Source organism: Pterocles gutturalis, unplaced genomic scaffold, assembly GCF_000699245.1.
Source record: "Pterocles gutturalis isolate BGI_N339 unplaced genomic scaffold, ASM69924v1 scaffold3532, whole genome shotgun sequence".
In the NCBI taxonomy this organism is placed as follows: domain Eukaryota; kingdom Metazoa; phylum Chordata; class Aves; order Pterocliformes; family Pteroclidae; genus Pterocles; species Pterocles gutturalis.
Window position 1 is genome coordinate 31,668 of NW_010110047.1, and position 10,852 is coordinate 42,519.

Genomic DNA, 10,852 nt, shown 5'->3' on the forward strand with positions numbered 1-10,852 from the left:
GAATTTTCCCACAAGGTCTCCTGAAGTTCTTCTGAGAAGACAGCTTCACCCAGGCTCTGTAACAGAAATGTTCACAGCCCCTTCATAGCTCACAGAAACATTACAGTAAGTGGAGACTTTGATGAGAAAATACTTATACTTCTTGAACTACCACTACCTTTTTAGGCCTTAAAAATTTTAACATTTTCTGGATTAAACTGCCTCTAATGTCACCAGTTGCCAGCACCCCTGGAAGCCCAGTTCTCTGGAAAGATTTGAGAGATGAGGGGTGGCAGGGCAGGATTGCGGGGGGAGAGTGTGCGTGTTTTCATGTTTAAAAATGATGCTGTTTGAGTTAGACTGATCTAACAAGCTTTTGTGTATGGTGCATTGCTTCCTAGTGCCTGAGGTACGTGGTGGTAGTCAACACCAGGTCATCATGGTGCTAACGGGGGGGCAAAGAAAAAACTACCCCAAGAAACCCTGTTAAATGGCACAGCAGCATGGTGTAAAACTCTGGGTGCCCCTGTGGCACTGGAGACTCCTGTTTTCCTCACAAGATGTTGCAAGATACTTCTAAAGCCTTTCAGTAATGTAAAGCACACAACTGTCTTACAGTGCTACAGTAGTAGCTGGCCATAGGAGACCAACTAGTACAATCAGATAGTCAGGTCACACCAAGCACACTGGAATTTATATAGACAGACTGGGTGGATAATGGTGGATTATCTGGCAGTTAAAGTAGGAGTTGCAATGCAAAGTCCTTCTTATGAGACCCAGCAGCACTACTGCCCCAGGCAGCAGCTATGCAATTTGGGCAGCAGCTGCCAATATTCGGGTAGAACAGGACAGTTTAAATGTTACTTGAGCGTTGACCTAGAAATAGCTGGGAGACAGAGCCAACTGAGCAGCTTATTTTCTTAGAAACAATGTTTCTAATTATAATAATTAACAATACAATGGATTCATGTTCAGGAAACTCCTGCATATGCCTCCTGTAAACGACCTAGACTTACCAGCTGAGTCCTTACACTTTTGCAGGCAGCCTGTTAACAACTTTTACCTTGCCTAGCTGTATTGCAGCAGTAAAAGGGATTAGCAAAGGCTAATACTAAGCTTATTAACTTTTCCCTCAAAAGTGTTTTGGAACATCATATTATTTTTTCTTTTTTGTATTTGTGAAAACTCATTGAACATACTTCTACATATAAACATAGAAAGATGTGTTACTTGACCTGTCTCTAGCTAAAACACTATTTAAGTACTCCATTCATCCAAGATGCCTTAATTGCAAGGCAGAAAGAAAAATTCATGGTCTGCCTCCCTTTCCATTCCCTTATGGCTCATCTAGAGAAACTAAGCAGGTCCCTCTGTGGACATATTCCGGCCAGGTGCTGTCTTGGCACAGCAGCATAAGGTATTTTGGGAATTTGAATGCTGAACAATCCAGTTAGCTTTATGTAGTAGTTGGGCATGTAATAGAACCATTCTGCCATTTATATTTGTATTATTTTTTTGCCAGAAATTCTTAGAGATGTTGTTCCTCCCCACAATGTTTTGCTGATGGTTTAAAATCAAACAACCTTGCCTGAAAATCATCCAGGTCTCAGTAAATATGTTAGCATAAGTGGCTCTCGTGAGGTAAACTGGTAAAATGTAAACATCTTTATAAAAAGAATTTCATCTCCTTCTCAGTAGCTTATGGAAGGCATACAGGTCTCCTGAAACTTTGCCTATCTACCCAAGTCGGGAAACAACAAGGGATTAAAACTCCCTTCTTAGCCTGCAAAATGGATGGTCTCTTTGGTTGGATTATACTGGTAAACCATCCCCCTCAAAGTGTCAGACAATCACCTCCGAACACATAGCACACATTTTTGGATAGAAACAATTTATTACATGGCGGAAAATACAATTGCTGGAGTTGTATTAGCTTCTGCATCAAAAACAAACAAACAAACAAACAAACAAACAAAACAACCCAGAAAAAAAACCAAAACCACAAGCCACAGGTGAACAGCTTCAAAATGAAGTGTAAAGGTCCACAAACATTACAGATTTCACAGGAAATTCAACAGCAAGAGCTTATAGGACCATTGATAGAACATAAACTAAAACAGCTGTTCAAAATTTTGGAAAATACTTTTGTTCTGAAAAAAAAAGCTGTACTCTAATATCAACTCATTTCTAGCTTTTTCTACTAGGATGATAGTCTCTATCCTCTGTATCCCCTATATGAATTGCTGCTATTAATTCGCTAAGTGATACATTTACTTTTTTTATTCTCTTAAAATAAGTGCTGTGCTACAGCGGAGAACAGATAGTTGCTATGAAGTCTATATGAACCCTGTTTCAAGAACAGGTCTCTTGGGAAAGCTGCTTATTCTAGGAAAATTGTGCACTGGCCCTGGCTACAGCTTGTGCCTATAACACAACTAGAGTTGGCTGAGCAACGTTTCAGACTGTTAAGATAGTCTGCAGCTGCCAGCAACTTGTTTATACTACAACGCTTACTACAACTAATGTCAGTGAAGATGAAGTATCTTAAAAAGGGGGCAGACGGGTGCCCCCACAAACCTCTAATTTTACATTGAAGACAACACAAATAACAATTGATGACCAACTATTTTCACATTAGTCAATTTAATTTAATCGAATTTATCCATTAAGTCTGATCAGTATTGATCCTCATTTGACACACCTGGCCTAAACTTTTCTCTCTGGAGGTTCTCTGAAGAAACCTACAATAGATGCCCAAAGTTCAGATGAACATATGAATCCCACTTCACATCTGCATGTACATAACTATCTAGTTCTAACCCAGAATGAGCCCAATGAATTTTAAATAAAGTCTTGCCAAGCTAGTCAGCAATTCATAAAGACAAAAGCAAGCTTTTTCAATTCACTTTGGAAAAAACCTACAAAGCATTACATGTTTAAGATCTGGCATTATGAAACTATGTTTTCTCCACAACTTAGTATGGGTTTTAGACATCCGTCATCCTAAGAAATGGCCATTAGTCATGGTTCTGCAATGTTTTCACATGGGCACAGGATCCTGTTCAGGCTGTACTGAGAACAGAGCGAAAGCCCTCATACAGGAACTCAAAATACCCTCAACAGGGAACTCCAGCTACATGAAATCGGCAGCTTCATAGATTTCAGGAGTCAGAAGGCATGAAGGACTTCAAAATCACTAGTTTGTGTCAACTTCAATTTGCAACTTGTACATGTTTTCTTTGAATATATTCCCTGTAAGAGCAGAAGTCACTCTCCACAACCCCTCAGGAGCACAGCTCCTTCTCCCTAATTCTGCCAGGTGGGGGGTCTATCCTCATCAGCTCTTTTCTTAAGCAGGAAAAACTGTTTTGTTCTGCATTACCTCTGGACCATATTGCTTCCTTTTAGTCAGCAAGGGATTACTCTGCATATTAATTTTTCTTACTTGACACCTTCCTATCACAACCACATTTGCTTTATCCTCTCACATTATTCTGTTCAGTCCCAACAGTCTAATGTTACATCAATGGTTTGGATGCTATGAAAATCCCCATCCATTTATCCTTACTTCTACCCCACTCTTCACACCCAAATTTCTTCTGCATTTTCTCCCTTGACCCTTTCCTAATGGCTATGCTCTTTCCCAACTGAATGGGGGCAACTGCTACAGCAAGCAAAGACAAGCAGGTATCTCAGTTTGGCATTATTCCAAGGAAGCACAGAGAAAAGATACTTATGACAGACAAAAGATTTTTCTTTGAAAACTCCACTACCACTCTCAGGCAGGCAGAGAGGTAAGTAGGATTCCAACCTCGCTGTCCTAGGCAAGTAATGAAAACTTCAAGGACGAAAAATAAAAGCAAAGTGATGGCCCTGGTTTTCCTTTCTACCTTCGGAAATGTCCATAAGGAAAAAAACTGCTGACAAACTTCTCATTGTTCCAACTGGAATTCACACACCAGAAACACTGTGCATGTTTTTTTTCAGATGATACACTGAAGGGCATTCAGACTGGCAGACCTCATCTCATTCAGGTGCATAGGCAAGATTCTTGAAGTTAAGGAAAACTTGTTTGTATCAGAAAGCAGGAGTTAACTTTCCATTTTTGTCCTACCAATGTCAAACAGTAAAATTTAAATTCAGTTTTGCAGTGGACTGAAAACCAATTGGTATCTGTACTGCAACATATTATATGAGAAGCATATAAAATAAAAAATATAGAAGTTTTAATATAAGTTAACCGAAAAGGACAGAAAATGGAACATTCATAATATAAGGTCCACCAATTTACCAAGTGGCACTGAAGACTATTCACTGGAACTGTTTAAACAAGAAAACATATAATTTGATTTTAATTAGATTGCATGACTCCCAAAATTACAGAGATATCAAAGCAGTGACTTTTACTTACAGCATGCAATCAGAATGTGAAGCTAGGTTATCTGGCTCTTCTTCAGATTTCCTTAAAAGAGGGTGACTCGTTCAATAAGCAGAACTGTTATTTCTCAACAGCATACAGTATTCTGGTTGCAGATTCTAATTTGCAGGCAAAGTTTGTTTATTTTCTACTGCTTAAACTATTAAATTCTTCGTTTGATGAAAACCAGCCACAGCACATTCTGTAAATTGTTTCATATTCACTAGATGTTAAAACATGGATTATCATTGGCCTCCACAGTAAACTGCATTTTAAGTGGCATCCTGTTTAACTGTTCATCTTCTACAGATACCTTGAACTCCCCACAATGCATTCCACTTTCAGCCCTCTTCATTTCCTACCAGCTCAGAAGAATCTGATTTAAAGCAGCTACCACTTCAAAAGATTCATTATGCAACAGACAAAATAATTATCATATTATTTGTATTATTGACTGGAATAAATTAAATAAATTGCTTCCACAGAATATGGACAGTCTAGTAAAATTCATGTAAAATACAGGAGGAGCACTTTCCATTTGGGTTGTGAAAAGAAATAGATCTTGAACTTTATTTGTATTATACACAATACAAGTGCAAACTTTTCTTTCAATTCATCTTCTATCCAAGTGTATAAAACAAGGAATAGTAGGTGAAAACACATGTAACATTGTCTCATGGTCAACAATGACGGGAAGTTTTGAATGTTCCTATGTGAAAACTAATGCAAATTTATTTGAAGCAATTATATTAATGTGACTGTAGAGTCTGGAAGAGATTTAAGGCAAGCATCTTGTCAAAGTAAAGTTTGAGCATGCACATTCTAAACCATATAGAATTTTAAAGTACAGCTGGATTCCTTTGTGGAATACTGTTTAAGTAGGTTTATCAATGCATGCAATACCAAATCTCTCTTAAAATAGATATAAATAATCTAATCAAGGTGAGCTGGGTGTTTTGGACTGTTTTATACCTGTACCACAGCATATTTAGACACTGTGTTTTACCTGGACATAACTTCTATCCCCTTGAGTAAAACTGTAATAAAAATAAAACCATACTTAAATTCATACTGCCCTCTTTTCTACATCAAGTTTAGTTCTGAAGATTAATGCTCTGAAACAAGTTAAGCCTAACATAAGCTATACAAGCAGCATTAACCTAATTTTACATATCCCCCCACCCTGATTTTAGATACTGAAGTAAGAGCAGGTCATTTAAGCATCTCAAAAAAAAGTTATTTTAATACAGTCTTACATCCATTTTATAATAAGAAAACTGAGCTTTGAGATCCACATTTACATGCTCAAATATATAAGGACATTAACCTCTCAAGTGGGATTTCAGTAAAACCTTAACAGTTTTCCCACACACTGGCATGTCACCAACACAGAGTATTCATCCTATGGCTTCAGATGAGGTAGGTATCAAATCTGTCCCACTCAGTTTGAATGCTCTAACTACAATTTTTATAGTACAAAAGTATGGCACTGACAACAGACACCTCCTTCTGCTAATACATTTGAAGTTACCAGTTTAAAAGAGTGACTAAATCTAGGAGAGCATTCCTAGCTGTGATTACTAGCTATCATGTGCTTTCCCACAGACTGGAACTGCATGTTTACACTTCTACAAAAAGAAGAATATTTAATTTTGCATTCATTAAACATTGATTTTGCTATGCTAACCATAGGCTCTTACTTTTTCCAGAGGCTACTCTTCTACAAACTGCAAAGTTCAGAGCCACAATGCTTAATTTCTTTATGAAGCTGTCCTACAGGATTTATTTTAAAATGACTAAATTATAAGACCAGATTAAAAAAAAAAAAAAGGCAAAAACAAACAACAAAAAACCCCCACAAACAACCAAAGTCAAGGTCCCAGCACTGATATCCTACCGCTGGCCAGAATACAGGAAGTCCAAGCATTGAGCTTATTGGGCGATTATAGCTTAGACTTATAAATGTAACATAACTTCCGCAAAATGCTTGCATGAATGCAGACGTAGATCCTATTTTTGCACCAACATCTTTCTTCAGTGTTATCTTCTTTTCCTTCTATTCAGTGCACTTCCTTTATTCAATACTCTGCAAGCACTCTAGCTACAAAGGTTTTATTCCGGACTATGGTATGTCTAATAATTGAGAGTAAATTAGCGTCTTACAGATAAAAAACAAATATGCAGGATCATCTCCATTCCTTTGATCTTCTGTGAGCTAAGTTATCTGTTATCTTTGTTCTCATAACCATAATCACCCTTCTTATCATTCAAACCATGGTAAATAAGTTGACCTATTTGCTGAAAAATATCAGGTAAAATCACATGCACCTATGGAAACCTTTAACATGCCACATTAAAAAATAACTTTGAAGATTTACTTTTCTTAATATTACTAAAACCAAGTCCTGCACACATAAATAAAGATCATTTTCTCTCTGTTTTTAATGTTGGGATTTTAAAAGAATTCTATCTGCGTATTATGTCTAGTTCTCACTGAATTTAATGATGTAACTGATAACAGAATGAGTTCATTATTAATCACTCCTGTATTTTATACCATTTAAAGGTATTATTTGATCTCTGGTGAGAAATTAAGACTAAAGTAGTTTATTTTATATTTGCTATCTATGTTTCAAAAGACCCTTTATTTTCTCCCTAGGTCCTGATAGGTTTGTACAACCTTCCAGCCTAGACATTTTGTATAAAAGAGCTATACACCAGAGATAGCGTGTTTAAACTTGAGATTAGGCGGTTTTTGTTGATGTTGTTTTGATAAATCTTAGCTGAAGGTTCTTTATTCACAACTAGCATACAGTGCCAAATTTGGCACTTGGCAGCTCAAGCATGAAATACGATTTATTCCTATTAAGTGAGAATCCATCCCAATACATCAAAATGAACACTTCTACATGCTCTTAAAACCAGAATTTACTTATTAATCCCCATCCTCCAGTATTCTGACCTTTGTTCTACTCAAGTACCAGATATGAACATGAAGAAACCTCAATAGTTTAGAAGCAAATAAACTCCACCACCAATGCAAATATAAACATTTTTTGTTTAACTATGTAGTATAAGAACATACAGAAACAAAAGGACATTAAACATTATGATCAGTAATAAAATAATTGCAAAGTCTAAGTTGGATTTGTTACAAGACATTATTTCTTTTATGTATTAATTGGCAAGGCACTTTAGAAACATAACAGGATTGATTACTGTACATTTTTTCTGGCCATAAGGTGCTAAATACAGCTGCTACCCATGTGTATGAGTAGAGATATAAAACAATCTTTAATCAGCTTTCTTCTAACATGTATTTTCTTTCCATTTTTGATAAATACTGGTGAGCTAGGACTTGAAAACCATAATATAATGACCTTTCACCAACAGACTAACATTTGAATGATATGCACAGACAAGGAATTTTTTGTAATATTTTCTAAATTGACAATTCTTAATCAAAGAGAAAATTTGTCTTATGACCAGATTACTTTATTATTCCTCACCTTAAAAAAATATACATTATCAGGAAGATCAGAGTGACCTTTTGTCATAACACAATTATGTAAATTTTGCCATGTTTGCTTAAACTAAGGACTTAGCTTTGCTCTTGTATATAATCCCTACTATTATCAACAGAGGTTATAGCATCACAGGTAAATTCTCAGCTCTGCTGAGTTTCAAGGTTTTAACTCATTATTCAAAATTCCCATGGGACATGAGCAAGTGAGGTGAAGGTTAATGAGAGCAGTAAGACTAAATCAGAGTTGTATTTAAGGCCCAGTACAGTATACAGCAGGTTAAAAAAAAAAAAAAAAAAAAAAAAAAAGCCATGGACTTTTTTTCTGAACTCCTAGCCACAAATCACTTCTCCTAAGTTAGACATAATGTACTAAGTAATACTGCATCAATGATGCGCTGTGTCAGGAGATGTGCTGCTTCTGCGGCATTTGTAAGAGAAAGCATCTCTACAGGTCTACTGAGTCCTACCTTCAGTGAAGGGCTACAAATCGTTCTCACATATTTATCTTTCCACTGTTAATAAATTGGGAAAAAAATCCAGAATAAAGCTAAGAATCTTGATCAATCAGGCTTTCTAACAAACAAGTTTGGAATAGCAGCACAGAAAAGGAGACAAGCTGTAGATAGCATTTATGCTGGGGACCTCAGGGCATCAAAACACTACAGGGGGCATTGCAAATTTGTGATGATACGCCTTTTCTCTGCATGAGTACAAAAAGGCTGATCCCAAAAGAGACAAACTGTAACATACACAGGGCGTTAATATTGACTTTGGAAGGCTGAACTGAAGAAAACAAAGTTCTTTTTTACTCTCTCTGCATTCCGTTTCATTATCCATGAAAAAAAGTACACTGCTAAATGACACTTTGTGCTAAACTTTCAAAAAATCAGCTTCTAACAAAGCTCATTGTTTACTTTTTGTTAATTTTGATCTCTGTCCCAAATCATCCTTAAAATATGAACTGTAAGACATTCCCCACAAAAACGAGATCAGAGACTACTTCATTCTCCATCCTGAGAGTCTGTAGTCCCAGTTCTAACTCTTCTGTAGAATGAATTACTATTTGAAACACAAATTATAAAAGTTTTACCAGCAATTGTTTTCAGCACCTTTCATGAAAAAATGAAGTCGTCCCATTTGATTGCTACAATCCAATAATCAGGTCAAACCAAAATAATGCTAAACTGAACATGTAAATATCAAAAGAGGTATTAAAAGTATTGTCTGAAAATATAATATACATAATTTTATTGTTGCTACAGCTTATAATCACGTATGCATCAATGGGCAAAGTAATTAGAGAAGTCAGTTGGTAGCATGCGGTAATCTCTGTTGACAGAGACAAATATCTTTTGTACTTTAGCTAGAGTCAGTAGAATATATTTTTAAATAAGCATGCTGCAATTTATCAGTGATTCAGTGTCTCAGGTATCTAAGCTTCAAACCTACATGTGTATAATTTTACACAATAATTTAGTTATGCATTTACAATAGGCACAAATCCAAAGTAGCGAAGACAACAGCCTTTGGATTAGGTTTCCACTTTGAAAGACCCATTATGTTTATTTAGCTAATATTTTTAAACTCTTACTTCACCTGTAAAGTATGCCACTGTATTACAGATTTATATGCATTTAAATAACTCATTTATAAAGTCATAGAAGAAAGCTTTGCTCTCCATCACCTGAGAAGAATAACTACAGCATTTAAATTATATTGATGGTTTAATTAGAAACTTACTCATCTACTGAAGACACATTTTTCACCTATTTCCTTTGTTCTGTTTTTTCTTGGGTGGGAGTTAAGGGCAGAGAATCACATACAGGAACATAGCTACTATGAATTTACTGTGCAGAAGTAAATATACTAGCACTAATAAAATATGGAAATAGTTTTACAATAATTAGTGAAAGAATAGTTATGGGTGTATACTTAAAAATAAGAATATACTTGATTTTTATTCAAGAACAGACAGCTAGCAGAATCTGCATATATAATGAATTGCAAAACTCAAATTGATATCGCTGTTCACATAGTAATGTGAAAAGAAAAACTACATGCACTTATAAATTTATCTCAATTTTACCACACATTTTTGGTAGAAACTAAGAAGTTGTGATTAGAATATGCACATTTTCTTAACTCCATGTTTAAAAGTGGATTTACTCTTTCATGCACAATCAACTTGCATTAACATGAGTTATTCCTATTTTTAGGAAAATAAATTCTGCAAATTTTTATTTATTTTGGTTTGGATGGTATTTTGAGAATAGCAACAAGGGGATCAGTCTTCACATATTAAAAGACTGCTTCAGAAAAGGGAAAGAACAATCCTGTCTCCAAATCCACGACAGGAAAGGATGGAAGAAATCACTTTTGGTTGTGTCAAGAATTATTTGGGGCAGAGATCAGGAAAAAATTTCCAGTCTTTTCCCACTGGGAAAGGCATCCTGCATAAGTTACAAAATCTTTCTCAGTGTAAGTTTTTTTAAAAAAGGAATAAGTTAAAGAAGTATCTGTCAGGAATGGCGTAAGACTTTTGATTCTGCTTTAGGGCAAGGATACAGAATACGTGATCTCTTAATGTCTCTAGTAGCCTCGCTTTTCTATGACTGGAAAATATCACCTGAAACCACTTTGAGGGAAACAGATCTCCAAAGACATTATACCTGCAAAGACATTATACCTGTAGCCCTACTTAACTTTATCTGACAGTGTAAAAATATTGCACTTCAGACAGGTTCACTTTGTTCCCAAAATGAAATTAAGTCAAATATTATGATTTTTTTTCCTCTGGAACACAGATTTCAGAATATGGTATGCCAAATGTGGGTAAAGGTTATCTGCAGATATTACATTTTTGTTCCAGAGGGAAAAAGGTCTCAAGCAGACTGCAAAATATCAAACCTTCACAAAGTGCACAAATTATC